General features: G+C 43.1%; 1 protein-coding gene across 1 annotated transcript in view; it reads left to right on the top strand.

Moving 5' to 3' along the window:
• Positions 1 to 5,423: 5,423 nt before the first annotated feature.
• AHRR (aryl hydrocarbon receptor repressor) overlaps positions 5,424 to 21,062 on the top strand; it is an 85,040-nt gene continuing 69,401 nt past the window's right edge. The window contains exon 1 of the mRNA XM_005482919.4: positions 5,424 to 5,719. The gene's annotated coding sequence lies outside the window, so the exon portion shown is untranslated. The remainder of the gene's footprint in view (positions 5,720 to 21,062) is intronic.

The raw sequence follows: 21,062 nt of genomic DNA, 5'->3' as shown, positions 1-21,062 counted from the left end.
TACTAATACAGTGATACTTCCTCTGTACCTAAATCCAAAGTTCCATAACAACTTTTCTGACAGCATGACTTCTAATTCAGTTACAGAGCTGTGTAGCAAGCATGTTTTCTATTCACTGGAAGACATTATTAAAAATACTTATTTATAATAATATAAGTATTTTCTAAATGTGTTTTCCTTTGAGCTTTAAAGTCTAGGTTTCGGATTGCATGCACCCCAAAATTCTGTAACAGTGTGGAAAGAAAGCATATTAGTGTCTTTCAAGTTAGACATCTGTTTAGAATGTTTTGTGGCCAGGCTGAGTCATAAATAAATTTGGTTATAAAAACAAATACTTTTTACAATATTAAAATAAAAGAACAGGGATGATTTATTGCTTGTTTTTAGCAATTGACTTGTCTGAGGGAAGATGGACCATGTGGAATGAACTGACTTAAAAATACAATGACACAATGCAGTCATTTATTGATTTTTTTATAAGCAATAATGACTTGTAAGGGCTCTGCTCTGCCTGTTGGTTTAGCACTCTCTTTTAATATGTAGGGAAATCAGGTTTGTTTAGCTGACTGTATAGTTTCTTACAATAAATGAACAATATGACAAAGCATACTTGGTATCTCATATTTTGTTGTTATAAATATTTTCTTAAACTTTCCCTTCTGCTTATTTCCATTAGAAAATAGACTTTAGATTTCTAAACATTTTTTTCTCCAGTCTCTACATGCCTGAATTAAATGTTTCTCCTTGCATTTTACTGCAATCCATAGCTTCATACAGACTTCTACATAAGATAGGTCAGAGGAATTGGTGGAAACAGAACTGAAGCAGACAAAAGCCAGAGAAGGATGCAAGAGGTATCTTGTTATAAGCACTCATTCGTCTTTTGAGCTCTCTGCATTTGACACTTTGTTTTTCTTTTTCATCTCCTTTTTTCTGGTGGCTTGTAAAGGTGCTTTTGTGCTCCAGGCACCCATTACACTTTCTGTGCTGGACACGAGGTCTTACCCCCACTAAAGTCAACTTTCCCCTTGGTGGAGAAGTGAAGACAAAAGTTCCAATTCCAAGGTCACTGTCACTTCCAGAGTGATGCTTTCTGAGACCTCAGCTCTGCTGCTGCTCCAGGCACCAGAGAGCAGCAGTTCCAGCCTTTTCCCCACAAGGTTCCCAGACAGGATTCTTGCTTTGCAAGCAAGCAAGGAGTGGTCCTTGCATTATGGCAGCAGCTGCACAGCAACCAAAGTTCTCTTTTTCACTCTGCAGCATTCAGAAGCCTTCAAGGAAACATCAGCCTTACCAACCTGCAGCCTTCTAAGGAGTAGGAAATATAAGCAAAAGTAGCTTGGACAATGAAATTTTTGTTGCTATGTAACACACTCAGCTGAGGTTAATAAAGATAATCCTCAGAAGTATGTAAGTTTAAAGAGCTATACCAGTTAAGCACAACATGGAAAATTAAAATAAAAAAATGGAGCAAAAAAAAAAAAAAAAGAAAAAGAAAAGCCAAACAAAACCTAAACAAAATATCTGGTCAAAATATCTGGTCATGAGGATGCTTTTTTAGCTGTGATTTCACTTCTCCTGCATTTCTAATGATCAGTTGATTAAATTGGGAGTTAAATCCAGAGTGAGGACAGCTTGCAGTTTAACAAGAATGTTATCCAAACATCTCATATGCCTTTTTCCTCCCCTTGAAATAGCATCATTCTGAAACACTATTCAAAGAAAATAAGTTAATTTGAAATTGTTTGAAATTGCTAGCTCTGGCAATCTGGAGATTGAGTGTATTTCAATCACTTTGTACTTTCAGAATTTATAAAAGCAGTATGAAAGGAGCAAGAAACAACCAGTACTGCTTCAGGAGGAAATGCTTGTGTTTATGAGAATATTAAGAATGTCTGTCTCTTTTTTTAAATATGTGTGTTAGTTAAAGGATCAAAAAGAAAATTACCTTGGCTTCCAGCTCTCTGCTAGTTTCCTGCATACTATCACCTTCCTTCCCAATAGTCTAAAAATAATGGAGAATATTAAAAAATAAGAAAAAAATACAGATGAGAAACTGGCTAGAGTCAAAAAAGCTGCAATACTAGAGATAAAATGGATGTTGTGAGTATGTAGGTGCTTGAAATAATGCTGACCATAAGAAGACAAATGAAGACTGAAGTCAATAATAATTTTCCAGAGATGAAATGGGATTGTGTGAGAAATTGACGACAGGTGGTCTTGAAAATGAAGGTGTGGATGAGCTTAAGTTCAGTGTTCACATCAACCTTTTGGATGAGCACACATTTTCAAGCAGGAGTTTGTGAGAAAGAAGACTGATGTTTCAAAGATGCCTGTTTTAAAACTGCATTCAGGAAAATTTTAGTAAGTGGGTGAAGCAGCTAAAGTCTCTGGTGTTATAGACTACCAGTGAGTCTCATGTATGGTCAGACTGGGGAGTTTCCTTAATAACTCTTTCACATTCCCTGCAGGAAGGAGCAAAGGAGGAGTAAGGCGAGCACTGACCCGCTGCATCTATGGTAAGTGATGGAACTTACTGTTCCATTTACAGTTCCATTTTAAAAATAGATGCTGGGCAAGTAAGCAATTAAAATTCAAGAAGGAAAACAGAAGTATCTGGCGGTTGTTCAGTAAGCCTAACTTGTATAAAAATGATCTGCACATAGCTGGTGTAAGTATAAACAGTCAGCAGCATGAGGTTATGAAAAACAATTTTTGCCTGGCAAGTGCAATTACTTTTAACAAAATGCAAAATCCAGGGAGTGAAGAGAACACAGCACAGATATTCTCTCTGTGGACTTGGTCATTCAGCTGTACGTGGGATAATCTCCCACAAAGCATCTGAACCATCGTCTTTGGACATATCACTGCAGACAGGTGCAAAAGAGCCCAAATTCCAAGCTGGGCATATGCTAGCTTGGGGCCCCAGTCTCAGTCAAACAAGCTCAGGAAGAGATTTGTTCGGGTGACCTGAATACCATGTGGTGACACCATTTCTAATTCAAAGCTGGTTCATGTGTGGTCAATGATCTCTGATGTGTCTTCACGCACCAAGACACCTCCCAGCTCCCCGGCTCTCCTCTGTGGCACTGAGTTCACCAGGAGGAGCAATGAACAATAGCAATCCCATGACTGTCTCACCCTTATCCAGAACTTTCTGGGTTCCATCCCCCCACCCCCCAATTGTCTTCTGGGTAAATCACTCCCTGTCAATGGCCTGGCAGCAGAAGCACCATTGTTCCATCTAGTGGAGAGCTATTCAGTGTTGATGGCCTTTGATTTCTCTTTCCAAACATAGGCCTTGACTCTGCCAGATAGGATTTTGCTGGTATGGTTATGCTGGCAAATCCTCCTAACATAAGCACAGTCTGTAGTCCCTGAAGATTTATTGTGGCCCAAGTAGACTAACTTGCATTCAATCCTGTGAAAATAATAAGTGCAGAAAATACCAAAGGCACTCAGAAAAGTCCAATATAAAATATATACACTAATTTACAGCGAAGGTTGCAATCGTAAATTGCATTTGGAGGAAAAGTAAATAATGACATTCATAGTTTGGCACAGACACGCTGCCAGTGTGTCACATCCTGATGGACTGGGGATATGTCTGTGTCAAACTATGAATTCCATTTTTGCTTTCTGAATGCCATTTACAATTGCAACTGTCCATGTGGATTATTGCATCTATTTTTATAGCCAAGGCTCTGTCTGGGAAGATGTAACAGAGCAATCAACAACACTGGCTGGTTCTATTTTGCTGGAACAATAGTGCTCCTGTGAGCTGGGCTCTTCCATCTTTATGCACAGGACAGGAGGGCTGGGGCCTGGGCTTCCCCTCATCTTGGACAACATGGGCAACAGTGAAATAGTAGTTTATTTTGTGGGTCGATTTGTCAAAATGTTTCCCTGCTAAAACCAAGACATGAGCAGTCAAGCCAAAGAATTAGTAGTGGTTTTGAGGTCAGGTGGTAGGGCATTCCAGAGAGACAGCTCTGAAGACCTGGGAAAGCTGGGAATCCATAAGAGTGCAGCCATGGAGACCAACCATTGAGCTGGGGCCACGGTCCTCACCACTGTCCAGGTGAGAGAGGACAAGGCTCAAGTACTCTCTGGTGCTCCTGCTCCTCTCCTCTTCCCCAGTAAATTAGCGCTCAGGCACTGCATTTCTATTCAGACTGTACCACAAGCAACCTGAGAGTAGAGCTTCATATGGATGAAACATCTATTAGGTCATTCAGACTGGATGAAAGAGAGCGTTTTACAGTGAGGGTTGTGAAACCCTGGAATATGTCATCCAGAGAGGTGGTAGATGCCCCATCCATGGAAATGCACAAGGTCTGTTTGGATGAGCAACCTGATCCAGCTGAAGATGCTTGCAGGTGTATTGGACCAGATGATCTTTAAAGACCCTTTCCAGCGCAAAGTATTCTATGATTAGCAAAAGCAGAATTTTTTGCTTTCCTGTATTACACATATAGGAAAGAAATTTCTCCCCCTCCCCCGTCCGTATTGCTGCCACCTATACCTTGATAATTGACTTTTCCTAGGGGACAGCCTGTGTGCATAGGTCACAGACAGCTGAGGCACTGTGTCTGGCGTGGGGACAGTGGGTGCAGGGCACTGCTGTCTGATGGCTGGTACCTGCCACTGCATCCTCATTTGAGGGGGCACCTCGGCAGTCCAGGTCTGAGGAGCAGCAGACAGCTTGTCCCCACAGCAACCAGTCCCAGGAGTCTGCTGTGGCTTCAAAGTTTGGATCTCCTTGCTAAGGACTGGCACCTCACCAAGGAGAGGACTGCTTTTCACTCTGTTACCTTGAATTTTCTGCATCAGCCTGCTCTGATTTTGTCTGTCCTCTCCTTAAGCCTCCCATACAAGTGCCACTTTAGGTACTTACCGAACTCCAGCATCTAGCGCCACTCTCAGAAGGCCTGGCCGCTGGACCGGGATCCCTTGCCCCTTCCAGTACAAACCAGAAATCCGTCGGCAAAACGTTCTGGGGAAATAAAGCAAACACTGCTAGTTAAAGAAATTATCCCAGCTGCTACTCGGCTTCCAGGAGAAGCCGGTACATGCGGCGCTGCACTGAAGGCACCGGTGATACCGAGGGAGCCGCGCTGATGCCGCGGGAGCCGCGGAGCACGATAAGCGCAGCGACCTCAGGGCCGGGCGGAGCGGCAGCCGCGGAGCAGAGGCACCGCTGCGGGGGACACTGAGGCCGTTCCAGGCATCCTCGAAGCGGGGAAGGACCCGCACGGCGCTTTTCCCTTTAAACTTTCCGGGACAGCGGGACTGCGGGCGGCACGGACAGGTGCAGCGCCCCGCGGGCAGCCGGCTCCGGCTCCTCCGGGCTGCTCCGCGGATCTCACGGCCGAGCGGCGGCAGCGGCGCGGAACGCGGCGGTCCCGCCCGGCGGATCCCGGCGGATCCCGGCCCCGCTCCCGCTCCCCGGGCCGCGGAGCCGCCACAGCAGCGCCCTCTATTGGCGGCGGGCGCGGCGGGCGCGGATCGCGTGCGAGCGGGCAGCGCGGCTCGCCCGTCCCTCGGCCGCCCGCCCGCCACCTGGATCACGAGGGACGCGGCGCCCGAGCATCCTCCCACCCCCGGCGCCCTCCGGCCCGCTCCCGCCGCTCCTCCGCACCTCCGCCCCGCGCCGCGGCCGGGGGCTGCGCTCGCCCGGAAAAACTTTGCACCCCCGGGTCGTGGCGGGGACCGTGGGGTAAGTGGCTGCATCCCGAGGGCTCGCGGCGGGCAGGACAGGCTTCAGCCCGGGCTGTGCGGGGGAACCGGGGGCTGTCGGCTCCGGCCGCCTCGCCCCTCGCTGTCCCGCGGTGCCGGCGGTCCCTCTGCCCGTGTCGGCGGCGCTGGGACCGCTGCCCCGCAGGACGCGCCGCGCTTCTCCCGGCCGGGCGCCGGTGACGGTCCGAGGCTCCCAAGCGAGAGCCCCGGGGGTGCCGGTGCCCGCCGACGCTCGGATGGGGGATGCCCAAGCAGTGCTTCTCTGTCCCGAGGGCTGAAACCGGGACGGCGGAGGTGTCCGCCGCGACACCTTGGCCACATCCTTTGCACTGTGGCTTCGAGAGACCTTTCGAAGGGTAAACAAGTGAACTAAAGTTTCTCATTGCCTCTTCCGAGCCCCAGGTGCCCTCGCTTGGAACTGGACAAGGGTGGGTTTGCCTTAGGGTCAGCCAGTACTTGACTTGGAAATAATTTTGAGCGTTTTATAACTTCTGCGCTACGGGATCTTGTTGTGTTTCAGTTTGGCATACCAAAGCGCTAAAAAGCAGTAAGAAAAAGACTCTGGTGCTTTTTCTGACTTCGTGTTACTTTGTTCAGCAAGCAAGAATTTTGTATGTCTTTGGGTGAAGCTGTAGTTTTTCGTCTTTTTAAAAGAATAATTTAAATAGCATAAAACCAAGTTGTATCATGTAAAAAACTTTTTTTTCCGAAGACAGACAGAAACAATGTTTGTGCGTCATTTAGTGAGTTTCTAGGAGATGGACTATTTAACCAGGAAAATAAAAAGGGGAAAAAAATCGTCCAGAAAAAAACCTGGAGTATGCTTGATGTTTGGTAGTTGGAGATTTTAAAAAGACAGCAATGACTTAATTTAAATAAAACCGAATTATCTGGTTGTGTTCAGAAGTAGTCTGTTGAGAAGAATGTTGATGCACATATGTTTGTGTACTAGATAAAATAAAACAGTTCTCTTTTATGAATACGTAGAGAGCGTTATGATTCAGGGCTAAGACTAAAAAATTTCATTTAAGCGAGAGACTTTATGACTGACAAGATCAAATTCACTGGCAAGACACTCGGTTAATTTGCAACCAAGAGCAAGAATTTATTTCCGTGAAAAACAAAGTACCTCATACTGTAGATATTAAGATCCAGAAAGAGTTTCCAGTTAAGGTTTTGATGGTGACTTTAACACTGTTGCTCCTGCATCCCCTGCCAGAGCACAGGCTGAGACAGTCCTCACTTTTCACTGCCACATCCGCCGCGTCTCTGTGTCCGTATATATTTGTGACAAATTATTTTTTTTGCCATAGCTGACCACAAAAGTGTGTTCGGGTGTTCTTCAGTGTTGAGGAGAAGATTTAAGATTTTAGGGGCTGTGTTGGGCTAGTGTGTAAACACCTCCAGTCCCCAGGTCTGGAAGCTCAAGGCTGCACAGTCTGGAGGGTGAAGGTGTACGGAGGGGACTGTATCAGGAAGAGTGGTGGGGAACGCACACTCGTATGTGGAAAAGCCGGGTTGTTGTCACTTCAGGATTTTAATTTCAACTGAGCCGTGGGAGGGGGGAGGTATATTATTACCTCAGCCTCCCATTGATTCACATTTCTGCTCAGGAATTGTAAGGAGGAAATGCATTTTTAGGCCCTGCTTCCAATGCGAGTGCTTACAAAAACCAGCCAGCCAGTGTAATATTGATTCATCGGTTTCAGCGTATAAACAGATTTAAACTCCAGCGAGGAGGATTTATTACTCAGAAATTATTTTTTCCGTTAAATTTTCCTTTCTGTAGGTATATCCAAAAATATAGTAAACTATATTGCTTTCAGTATCAGGAACTGCTTGTGCGTAGTTAAACAAGACTAGAGAACTCAATACAGCCAGTCGTGTGTTTAAGGGGTTTGATTCAATCGCAGACCCTGCTGAACACGGGGGCTCTGCTATTGAATTATCAAAGTCTGGTGCCAAATCTTTCCTTAATATTCCTGGTAATTACTGCTGACTCATGCTGACATGTGAGTTCAATTAGCCCCAACTGGAATGTAAAGGATGTGGGAGTGTCTCTTTGTGCCCAGAGACAGCTAGGACAAAGCAGATTTTGGAGGAAAATTCAAGGAATTGCCAAGTTTGGGTAGGAAGTGTCAGCCAGGACTGTTTTAAACTTTTTTTAATGTTGGAATAACCATTAAATTTGAAGCCCAGGAAGGGGATGTTGGATAACATGGACTTGTCTTCACTATGGAATAACTTTAGTCCTAACTCAGACATTACTTCTAATTTGAGTCATGTCCACACACACAAGCTCATTGCTGAAGAGTGTTGATGTTTTCAATTTGAATTGGCTTACCCATGAGGACTAAGTTCTAGCTCAGATTACCACAACTCATCAGCTGCTAACCCAATCTGCCTGAGTGGCACAAGTGGGATTCTGCTCAACCCTTCCTGCCCCCACTTGAGGGGGGTTACCTGGAGAGCAGGAAGCTCCAGCCTGCTTCCCCGGCACAGGCAGAGCAGTGTGGTTTGGCTGTGAGGTTGGCAAAGGGATATTTGCCAGTACGAGCATTTGCACACAATTACTGCCTAAGTGCCGTGTTTGTGACAGGTCACTGGTGATGGACACTGTCACCACATGGCCGTGACAAAGCGGGACAGGAGAAATCTGCAGCAGTCCAGCAGTTTCTGGTGCTCGGAGCAGGGCACTGCTGCAACAAGGTATGAGAAGCAAACACAGAATTCATAGAATTCACAGCATGACTTGGTTGAAGAGACCTTAAAGATCATCGAGTCCAACCTATGCCCCAACACCTCAACTAAACCATGACAACTGGCAACAGATGTCTTTGCCCCAGAAGTTAATTTCCTGTCAGTTACCAGCTGGTGCAAAAGATTATTTATATGTCAGAGATACATGTTAATATCTAAATCTAAATCTAAATCTAAATATATCCAGCCATACTTGGCTAGCAGAAGTGCGAGCTGCTCCTGCTTTTGAGAGAAACAGTTTCATTGTTGGCCCTGTATGCAAATTGCCACTAGGAAACTGCAGATCACAATTTCTACAAATGTTTTGAGGTCAAAGCAAAGAAGGTGGACACGATGGCAAATATGCAGCCTAGTGTGTACCAATTAGGCCTTTTTTTTTGGTTTTTTTTTTCAAGAGGAAGGTGATCTTTCTGGGTCTGCGTGAAGAATGAAAAATTTCAAGGTGCTTTGCAAGGAATTTGACTGAGTCAGGAACCAGATGAACATCTTGAGACAGAAATGCTTTAGGAGTATGTCTCTGTCTGTCCAGAACTCCCACAGAGCTGTTCACAGTCATGTTGGATTTAATTCAACTTACCTTCAGAGTCTTGAACTTGGAGATTTCGGTAGCAAGTCCTGTCTGTGTGGTACTGCTGTCAACATATCAAGTATGTCATAGGTAACTACAAAACTCGAACTGATGGACTTACAGGGTTGCACAGGTGGGGTGGAAAAAATTATGCCAGCACAATGCCAACTAAATGCACCCCAAATAGTTAGGAATCCCCAGGATTCCCTGTGCCAGTGTGTGATACAACTGTTTCAGCTCAGATTAGGTAGAAGCTGTTCACTCAAGTGCAACCCTCAGGTTCACAGGTGCTCAGCTACAATCACAAGGGACCCAGTGTATCTCTTTTACCTTGAAACCCCATTCTGAATCATATTATTTTCCTCTGAGAGGTTCCATCTGGTGTGCAGAGACAGGGCAAGTGGAGGATGGCTGTGTAAAATTGTGCAAGGTGGCAGTGCTCAGCTGTCTATGTCAGTGGAAGGTCTTCACTATGAGCATTTGTGAACAAGGCATTTATTCTGTACCCAGGTACTTGTGGCACGAGGGCTGGACTATACTGTCCGTGCTTTTGAATTAAGGCTGCATCTGCAGGCAACACAAATAATTTGCATGATGTGATCCATATGAAGCTAGGGCTGGAGGACATGGTGTTTGCAATTGTGTTTGTTCTGTGACTGCAGGGCTGCCTGGTGCACTGGAGCTATTGCTCTATACTCAACAGAAATATGTGTGCATTCACTAATATGCTAGATATTTATTCCTTACTCTTTAACTGCGTTGGTATTGATGCACAATGGTGGTCATTTCAGTATGTTTAGCTTGCTGAAAACATATGCTCACATAAAATCAAGTTTTGTTGTTAGGAGTATAGAAAACTACCATTGAGAGAGTTTCTCCCTCTTTGGTAACATTTCAGCTGAAACAGAGTGAAGTTGAATGTGTGGCAGTTTTGGGGTCATTGTCTCTCTTTCCTGGCTGCTCTTTGCTACATTTGGTAGGGTACAGATCCCTGGGAGTCATGATGCTAAGTAATCTCTTGAACGTTTTTCTTCACTGAAACTTCAAATATTATGTTCTCATCTTACACTCAGGACAGCATTGTTTGCAAAGCATCTCTTCTTGGCCTCCTTGTCTCTCACAGGGATTTGCTTCTCCAAAATGTGTTTTTCTGATATCTGAGAACTCCTTGTGCACTTGTCAGACTGAGTCTCCCTCTCCTTGTCCTAAAATGAGGAATCATTCTACAACCATTGTGCTTTCTTCTTGTTTCAGGCCACTTATAGAGAAGCAAAATTTGATGAGGTTGTTTTGTGGGCAAGGAGTATAGGCATTAGAGATTTTGGAGGGGTATACTGACAGGACTACCATTCAGGCTGGTACTCCACAGAATCTGTCAAACTGTTCCCTATTTCATGAATGTCTCAAATGAGGGGCCAGAGCATGTGGGCATTCAGCCTGCAGAGGTCACCAAACAGGTTTCAGGCACTCTGGAAGATAAAAGTTAAATTCAGAGTGATTTTTGACAGTCACAACCTCCAGAAAACCAACCAGGATATGAGTCTATAAGGTTTAGTACAAAGGTTTTATCTTTAGTCAGTAATAAATCATGTACTCAAATATAGCATGGGGAATGGCTAAGGAGAAAAGGATGTGGAAATGTGGTTGTTCACAAACTAAACGTGAGTCAGTAGCATTGCACTGTTTTAAAAATGGTGTGTAATGATAGAAATGTTTTTTCTGAGGTAAATGAATCTTTTTGTCTGGTTCAGCTCAGGTGGGTCCTTAGCTAGAATATTGCACTCATTTGGGAGCAGAGTTCTCGAGAAAAAAATTGCAGATAGAATTAAGAGTCCAGAGAAGAGCAAAAGTGATTATCAGATGTGTAAAAAAATAGCTTACAAAAAAGGATTAGAATAATTTTTTAGTCTAGAGACAAGAAAAGTAAAGGGAAAGAAGTAAAAAATAATCAGAAATGTAGTATTAGCTGTGAACTTAGTTGAATTTAAACTGTAATTTAGGTTCATGTCAATTAGGGCAGGAAATTATGATGAAATCTTAATTTATGTTGTGTTGTAAGGGAAATTTAGTTTAAGATGCTTAGGAAAAAAATTGTGGTAGTTAAGTGCTAGAATAAAATCTCTGGGGTACTCATAGAAACTGTACTTCTTCAGTATAAGCACCACTGGGGAGTGGTTTAACAGCTGTGTTGTTACAGCTATGATGGCCTAAGCCTGTAAAAGACTAGAAAGATGTGGCACTTTTTTATTAAATCAATTGATTTAGCTAGAGAAAACAGACAAGTCTTTCATGCTCACAAGCCATTTCTCAGATATGCAACCTCTGAATGGTTTTGGTACAGCTGCTTCTGTATGAAGCAGGGAATGATGTTCTGTACAGTCTCTTGAGGGTCTTTTCAGTCCCATGTGCAACGATTAACAAAATCTTTCTGTCTTGGGGTAGATGGGTGGTAAGGGGCTGGGGAGGGAAGGCAGGCTATAAAAGCAGATGAAAGAGCTCTTTCCTACCCTGTAATTGGGGAGATTCCCTGCGATTTTCACTCCATGAAAAATGCCTGTTTATTACTTTTCAGGAGTGCATGTGAATCAGTGAATCTTATACTAGCTTCTCTATAAGTGTCAGGTGGTTTTGGATAGTAACAAATGCTTAACAACAGGTGATACTGTGATAGATGTGATGTAATAAAATGTTTGCTTTTTTATCTTAGAGACAAATAAAATTCTGGGAGTTTTGAAGGTAAGAGGTCAAATTTTCCCCCCATCTATTGCCCTAAAAATATAAAGTGAAATACTTGCAGTCGTGACTTGTTTATGAAAATTAATATTTTAAAATTAATAAATGCATGATCAAAACTTAAATGAGCATATAGAAAAAAACACTGCTAGGATTATTAATGATAATTAATTTTTTTATATTGGCTACTTCAGGGCAGTAACAGATATAAGTAGTATTAGAAGAAAGTAGTACTGTAGGTAACTTGAAAATGTATTTAAACATATTTTTGTCTCCGGACACATGTCTCTAAAACAGTAGAAGTATTTACAATAAAAAATTCCAGAAGTTGTCAAATAACACATGAAAAAGGAAGGTATATCCATAGATCTCAAAACCATAATGGGAATATTTAGCTTGCAAAGGAGAAATTTGTGGTTCTGGAGAGGAAAACACAGAATCATAGATCACAGAGTGGTTTGGATTGGAAGGGACCTTAAAGATTCTAATTCTTACCCCACTGCATAGGCAGGGACACCTTCAGCTAGTTGCTCAGGGCCCCATTCAACCTGAACCTGAACCTGAACACTTCCAGGAATGAGGCACCTGCAACTTCTCCAGGCAACCTGTGCCAGTGTCTCAGCACCTTCACTGTAAAGAATTTATCCTTGACAATTCATTTAAACTTGCCTTCACTTTGAAATCATTGCTCCTTGTCTTGTCGCTGCATGCCCGTGTGAAAATTCCCTCTCCAGGTTTCTTGTTGGCTCTCTTTAGGTACTGGAAGGCTTTTGTAAGGTCTCCCTGGAGCCAAGTGCTTCTCTCCAGGGCTGCCCTCAATCCATTTTCTGCCCAGCCTGGGCTTGGAGCTGCCTGACCCATGTGCAGAACCTTGCCCTTGGCCTTGTTGGGCTTTGTGATGTTTGCATGGGCCTTATACATTGGTGATTAAGGACCTGCAGTGTATTTTAGTACTTAACCAAACCAGTGTGATGGACTAGTGCCTTGTCAGCACAGCAGACAAAACTAGACAGCCTTTCAACCAGTATTACTTGTTTAGCTGTATTTGCATTAAAAATATTAGCTACATCAGCTTTTATTTTTACTTTTGTTTTCAGATTCAGTATTTGAAAAAACAGGAACTTTTGAGTTTCCATTCTGATTTTCATGTACTCCATTAAACTGAAGACTTGCAAAAATTGAGCAAAAGCTTGACAACTCACACGGCAGCCTGGCTCTTGGTGTGTTTTTCCAATCTGTGACCCGCTTCTTCCAAACTAAGTGGTTTTTTACAATGGTGGCACAAACATTTTAAAACACTGAACTGCAACGTTAATAATAATAACAATGCCAATTTAAACATCAAGCTAACATAACTTTCAGAGTTCCAGGAGAAAATACTTCATGTTTAATTTCAATTTTTCTCTGCATTCCCATTTTCCATCTCAAGCTTTGAGAAAAACACCTTTTTTCCCCTCCCTGAAAGGTTGGGGTCTATTTCTGTTGTTGATGTTTTGTTTTACCTTTGGATCTTCAGATATCTAAGCTCTGCTGAACCTCTGTTGTGGGGCTATTTTAAGTTCATCCTCAGTTACTCTTTTTCTTCCACTGAATAACTGAGTAGAAACAACACAGAAGAGCAAAGCCTGGAGAAGAATAGGGTTGCATCTCCCCAAAAAGCTGATTTTATATTTAGCTGTATTACTGGTTTTTCTGCCTTCCTAGTCCTACATACATTTCATAATGTTTAAAGCAGTCTCCATTTTGTTTGCCTTAGATCCAGGTCTCTTTTTCTTCTTTTCTTTGGAGGAATGCTATTCTGTGTTATCCCGGTGTCACACAGGCTCCTCTGAGGACAGGCTGTGTCTCTGAGCCAAAGATGGCCACTTTTGTCTCTTTCCACATTGTCTCTAGGGATGCAGAAAAAGTGCAAATATATGATACCAATGAATTATATATGAACCATGTATATATATATATATATGGAAAAATAGATATTCAAAATTGATGAGCTGTCACATATTTTTCTCCTGTAGTGCAATGGAGTACAACTAAAATCTTTTAAGAAGCCTTTTATAGAAAAAAATAGAGAGATCAGGACATTGAGAGTACAGTTATTGTGTAGGATAGACTTTTTCTAAAGACTTGGAACTGGATCTTGGCCCACTTGCAGAAGAGCATCATCATCTTACTGGCTACTGTGGAGAGTCTTCCTGAATTTGATAAGCAATTCTTTCCTGATGAAACTCCCATTTAAGTTCCATTTTGGCTTTAGAGTAGAAAACTCCTGGAAATGGTTGCTGGTGATTCTGTCCTGTCTCATCTACTCAATTCTGTAACCTACCCATAGCCTCCATTTGCATAACTCAGGGTTTCCCATCACGCTGTTTGCATTTATTCCAAAATTGCACTGTTGTGGTGGGTTGACCCTGGGTGGATGCCAGGCCCACCAAAAGCATTCTATCACTCCCTTCCTCAGCTGGCCAGGGGAGAGAAAACATTACAAAGGCTCGTGAGCTGAGATAAGGGCAGCAAGAAATCACTCATTGATTATCATCATGGGCAAAACAGATTCACCTTGGGGAAATTAATTTATTACAAATCAAAATCAGACCAGGCGATCGAGAAGTAAAACAAATCTTAAAAATACCTTCCTCTCACACCTCCCTTCTTTCCAGCTGTACCTCCTTTCTCTCAGTGGTGCAGGGAGACAGGGAATGGGGTTATGGTCAGTTCACCACATGTTTCTCCACTGCTCAGAGAGAGGAATCTTCCTCTGCTCCAAGGTGGGGTTCTTCCCACAGGAGACCATTCTTAATGAACTTCTCCAGCCTGAATCTTTCCCACAGGCTACAGTTCTCCACACACTGCTCCAGTGTGGGTCCCTTCCCATTGAGTGCAGTTGTTCAGGACACGTTGCTCCAGCACAGATCCCCCACAAACCACGAAGGACTCTCACTGGACACACTCTCTCTGTGGGTCTGCAGGTCCCTGCCATGAGCCAGCTCCAACACAGGGTCACAGCCTCCTGTCAGGCATCCCCTTGCTCTGGTCTGTGTCTTCTCCATGCTGCTCCCTGTGGATCTCCATGAGCTGCAGGGGCACAACTGCCTGGTACAGGAGAATCTCAGCTATAGCACCTGGAATACCTCCTCCCCCTTCTTCACTGACTTTGGTGTCTGCAGAGTTGCTCCTCTTGGATACTCTTACTCCCCTTTTCTCTGAGCACAATTTATTCTGCACAATACCTTTTTTTTCCTTCTTAAATTTGTTATCACAGAGACACTATTGCCATTTCTGATTGGCTTTGCCTTGGCCTGTGCTGGGCCCACCTTGGAGCAGCCTGGCATTGGCTCTGTTGGACATGGGGGAAGCTTCCAGCATCTTCTCATGGAAGCCACTCCTATAGCTCCTCTGCTACCAAAACCTGGCCACACAAACTCAATACAACCACATTTCTAGTCTAGCCTTGTGGATGGATGCAGGATGATAAGTATTCTTATCAAAGATCCTTGTTCTAGTACTTCAAAGAGAACCCCAAAACCTCAGACAGTTGAAGTGTGATGAAATGACAAGCTGGGTATTAAAACAGAGGTGATTGGGAGAATAACCAGGAACGCCGGTGAACTCACAAGAGGGTTTGGAGGACCAGTTCTTAATTATATTTGCACTCTGTGGCTAGTTCTGTAACTCCAAGGAACATGTCTAATTTACCCCATCACAGCTGTGTGGGTGCTAGAGCATATACCACCTTATGGAGGAAGAGGGAGTGGGGCATGAGGATAAAACAACCCAATAGGCAGTCAGTGCACAGCCACACGTGTCTTGTGAAAAGCAATTCAAAGGGATATTGTTATCCTCTTTTATCTAAGGATATTAATCCTTCACTTAAAATTGAAGACAAGCTAATGAACTGCATAAACTTGAATAACTAATTAGCTCTAGAAGCCTTATCATGACAGCACAGAGCTAAATCTGGGCAGAACCTGTCTGACAAATTATATATACAGTTAACAAACATGCTTGAGCTGTTCTCTGTACTGAGCTCTGTGTTGCCAGCATAAAGCTGCTCCCAAAACCTGAACCTAGCTATGGGTGGAAGACAGATGAGCTGAGGCCTTGCTACCATTCAGGATAGAAATATTTCATTGACCTATCTTACTGGTTTTAGTCAGGTTTGCTATGGAAATGATGCTTATGCTTTCATGACGTCTGCTTTTCTTGTGACCTGTTAGTCAGGTTCCAGCAAACAGAGCAGAGGGACAAAGATCTCAAAGATATTATGTTCCTGAGAGTTTAAAAGTGCAACATGCTACACTAATATCCCTACTGAGGGAAAGATTGCAATGCAAGATTGACTGTCTGGTTGGGCATCAAATAATCCATATGGTTCAGACAATATCCAAAATGCCCCAGCTGTAGAAAAACTTTTCATTGCTGCTCATGCCTTCCTATGAAAAGTCCAGCTGCTGTGGCAACCTTATATTTTCCTCAGAAGGTCTGTGGTATAGACAATAGAGGGCCAAAGTAAGCCTCATAGAAAGAGATACCACTCTACAAACTACAGACATATTCCTAATATTAATTTTTTTGGTGTGTTTTTATATGTGCTACCATGTGTATCCTTCCCCAAGTGACAGAGTGCATGTTAGAAGTTCTAAAAACAGCTGTATTTTTCAAACATCACTTAAAAAAACCCATCAAAACTGCATCTAAGCTTTTTTAAGAAGTTATTTATTTACATCCTCAAAGCTCAAAAGAAGAGTCCTTGAACTTAATTTCAGGCTTTCTTATATAAACATAAAAAGAAAGAAAGGCTGATGAGACAATTCAGTCCCCTGATGAATTTGTTTGTGATGGAAGAATAACGATTGAAATTATTGTTTTGCTAAAGAAGAAGAGTGTAGCTACATATCCATTCTGTAGCAAAGGGCTGCTCTGTTTTAAAGTCAAGCACTTGCAAATTAGGAAACCTAGGAGTAAACATAAATTCATAAAACACTTAGATTGAAAAATACCTCTAAGAACATCAAGTCCAGCTGTTAAATTCCTCACTTGTGTGGACAGGAACTAAACTTTATCTCATACTAAAGCAGAAGTTGTGTATTTTGTTTCTATTATCCTCATTCACCTCATAGTCCCTGTACTGTTCAAATCCTATGTAAAAAAAGCGCTATTCATTTTGTTACAGACTCTTCAGTGGCTATTGTTACTTTAGTATTTAGGTACATCAAAGCCACCACTGAGTTAATCTTTATTATACTGCTGAGACATCTGGACTTATTAGAAGTGATAAACCTGAAACACTTATTCTCATTTGCTTGATGCCAGGCGCTCAGGAGATGATTTTCCAGGAGACGCAGCCTTTGGTTCGCGATCACTCAGAGCTCGGTGCTGGCTGACTCCAGCTGCAGTACCGAGTGTCCAACACTCTTAGAACAGACCAAGGCTCCCAGAAAGTGAGGGCTGGTGCCTCTGATGTCCCAGGCTGTAGGTGTGTGCCTTGCATCCTGCAGCCCTAATTCCTACAGCCCCTGCGGAGCCCCGATTGCCTCCATCAGCTCTCCAAGCGGGGCAGGAGAGGAGTCTGGCTCCTGGTGCTCAGACTGCTTCCCCTAAGGCAGGCAGTGAAGGCAAAGGAACCCACAAGAGACTGGGAAGGGAGACTGCAGTAGGAAGGTGCTGGCCACCTTATTTCTGGCAAACCCCCTAAATTTTCAATGGTTACTTGGAATTCCTAATGATAATACAAAAGCAGTGCTCCTTAATGCTCCTTTTCTGGAGTGTTTCTGAGCACAGCATCTCTTTTCAGGTCTTAGGGGTGCTGAGAGTCAGGACTACAAGCCTTCTGCTATTCCTCCCTGCCTTGTCCCAGTCTGCTTCAGTCTTTCCCGTGGCTGACTCCTTGTTCCCGTGCCTTATATTTGGAATCCTTTGTAGCACCAGGATAGGGAGGGACAGCAATAGGGAAGGTGTGGTGCTGCCTTTGCTGCTCGGGGGGGAGCCCTGTGAAGCGCACGGGGATGCATGTGCACAGTGCAGATGCCTGTGGGAGGAATGGAGGGGATGACGTGGGCTCAGCTCAGGCAGAAGCTGTAGATAACTGTCAGACTACAACAAGTCTGCCGAGCACACGCAAGCTGGATTTTTTCCTAGAAGCTCCAAACGTAGCCAAATCTGTACACAATTTTTTTCAAAGGAAATTAAAGAGAGATTTTATGTGTGTTTGTCAGACAACATATGATCCCTGATACTTGTAGAACACCCTCTCTAAATCAAGCATTAGATACTTTTTTTTACTCTTCTGAAAACTCCTCATGTTTGAGATTTAACCCACTGCTCTTTCACTGGGGAAATAATTGAGGTAGAAAAGGAAATTTTAGGGCCAGAAAGAGCCACTGTGATCTTGCTTCAATCTCACGTAAAACTGGACCATTGGACATCCTTCAACAAATTCTTACCACACAGATCCATTAGTTTTGTTAAGAAAAAAGAATCCTCTACAGGCTTTGGTAAATTATTTTGATAGTCATTTAACTGTTATTTGGATTTAATTAGCCTCAAGTTCAGTAAATTGGATCTTGCTAGAAGTGTTTGTTTCTTGTCACGAAATGTTTGTTTCCTACGTAATGCAGTTACTTATTGTACGGAAGTTCTCTGTTGCCATTCTTCTTGATAACCCAAACAGTTTGCGCTCCTGCACTCTGACTGTGGGGCTCAGTTTCATAATCCTTATTCATTCTTTGCTCCTGTTATTTTTTAAATGGGGTAATTTCAGCTAGAAATTTGCTATTTACAAGGATATATCCAAAACTGTTACCATACTTTCTCCTAAGACCTGGCCACTCATTAGAAGCACCAAACTTGGCACAAATGTGCTAATCACAGTTAATTTAGTGAGAGCAGGCAGGTAGATTTCTGTCGTGTTGATGAGCCACTGTGACTGGAAGTCTTTTTCCAGAGCTGACCCTGCCAAGGTGGAAACACATAATCCTGAGAAAAGCCAAGCCACTCTCCAGCTCCATGCCCTTCCTGCTGTGCTGGTGGAACTGCAGCACGGTGCTGTGGCATGGCAGGGGTGTGCACACACACAACCTTCCTGCTCACAGGCTGCCTCTTCAATAGCTGTGCCTCTTTGAAGCTGTGGTCTGCACAGCCCTTTCTTGTAGTTCAGGCATTGAATGCATGGTATGTGATTACATTTGGGCAGGAAATGATTCATAAAATTTAGTGAAAGAGAGATCATTGGATAATGTAATCTGACCTCTGATAGCTACCAAAGATTTTTTTTCTTCTGAGTATGCCTGTGTTCAACTCAACTGTTTCTATTTAATTCAAGTATAGCTTCTCTTAGGATAAAGTGCATATTACAAAAAAGGCATCTAACACTGGTTTCAAGACAACAGGATCCATTAAATTCTTTGTACCTTCTTCCAGTGTTTAAATGCTCATGATGTTACAGATTAATGCTTTATTTCTTATTTGGATGTATCTGGGTTCAGCTTCACTTTCTAAGTGCTTGCTGTGTTTCAGATTAAAATAATTCAGTACTTGTATCTTCCCTGGAAGTACTTCACTTTGCTCAAATCACCTAAATCTTTTTTCTATGCAAATAAATTTCTTCAGCCTCCAAGTATTTATTTTAGCTTCTTTGCTCACTCTTACCAGTTTCTAACATTACTTGAAGAACACTTATATGCAAACTGTACGCACTGTTCCAGCATCAGTCTTATCATATCTTTAAGCAGATGTAAACCTTTAACCCACTTCACTTAGGTTAGCATCTGCATCAGCTCCCTTTGTAGCAGCTCCTCCCTGGCAGCTCAAACTATGGATTGTATTCATTTTTCCCTTTGATCCCTAATTCCTTTCAAGAATCACTCACATTTCAGGATGCAGTCCCTATTCAGTATCAATGATGTGCATTCCCTATTCTGAGGTGCAAGTGTTTGCATTTGACTGTATTAAAATACATTGTGAATAAAGAAAAACGGCTTACTGGGCACTGCAGGTTGCTGTTTCACTGTGTCTTCAGCATTATTTATCAAACTTCTAAATTTTTTTAACTTTCTAAATATTATTGCCAATGAGTTTGCATTGAACCTCAATGTCTGTAAAGTCTTTGTTAAACTTCTATTTAGTAGTGATTTCTCTATGACTACTTTTCTTTTTATTCTGTCACTTGACAGATTATTTACTTGTGGAAACTGTGCACTGTAATGCTTCGTTGGGGCTTTTTAAAAGCAGAATGTTGTGCTGCTAACTTAAGTTACTAATACAAGTGAACTCCTCTGTCAGCTGGATGTGAAGACTTCTCAGTGAGTTAGTTTCACTCCAAAGAGCATGATACTCCATAGAATTCTGCTAAGTGATGTAATTCATCTTTCTTATCAGCTTTTCTGGTATTTTGCTTGGGATGGATGTCAGTCTTGTCATCCAGGGGATAGCTGGATCATTATGTTTCCCTTCTCTGAATATTATCATATAGCAGCTGTCTTTCAGTCCTTCAGTGTTCCCCAGAGATTCATTGTGACTTTGTGTCAGTAGTGATTACAAGCATCTAACAGAAGGAAACTATTATGGTCCACATCTACCCTTTTCTAGCAATTCTGATCCTTTTGGTCCCAGCTCTCCTCCTCCTGAAGCTCCTCAAGCTTGTAAGCCCCCTTTCCTTCTGCTGGAGTGGTGGTGGAAGATTGCTTCTTTGGGTCTGTTTTCATCCTACCTCAGGCACGCAGAGACATCGTGAGGGCTCTCAAGCATTACAGGGGGAAAGCCAAGAGCACGATTGTTCTGAGCAGCTGAGTGCTGTCCACCCAAGTTCTTACGTGGTTTCCATCCACATGAGATGGGTGGGCTGGCAGGGGAAGGAGCCCCCAGCCTCATTCAGTGGTGGTGATGGGCTGTTCTGTCCTAGGGGTGGCGAGAAGAGCTCACAGGTGATCAGAAGAAAACACAGTCCAGGTAGGACTGTGAATACATGCTCTTCTCCAGTTTTTAAAACAGATGTTTTCAAGGTTTATGGATCTTTGCAACTCAACAAATTCAAGTGCTGTTTTCAGACATATTTTTAGGACTATGAACCTTCTGACTCTGTCTTCATTCCTGTCCCCATGCATTCTCAGACTCATTTTAACCACATGCCACTACTGGCATTAGTGGTAGTGGCAGAAGCACCCCTTGGTTGTGTGTGTATCTAGAACATTGGTGCTCAGTTGCTGGGACAGTGCTTCATACCACGTTGCTGTGATAACCCTTTGTTCTAATTCTGCAGAAAGTTCTT

The sequence above is a fragment of the Zonotrichia albicollis genome, chromosome 1, assembly GCF_047830755.1.
Source record: "Zonotrichia albicollis isolate bZonAlb1 chromosome 1, bZonAlb1.hap1, whole genome shotgun sequence".
NCBI lineage: Eukaryota > Metazoa > Chordata > Aves > Passeriformes > Passerellidae > Zonotrichia > Zonotrichia albicollis.
This window is presented reverse-complemented; position numbering and strand designations above follow the sequence as displayed.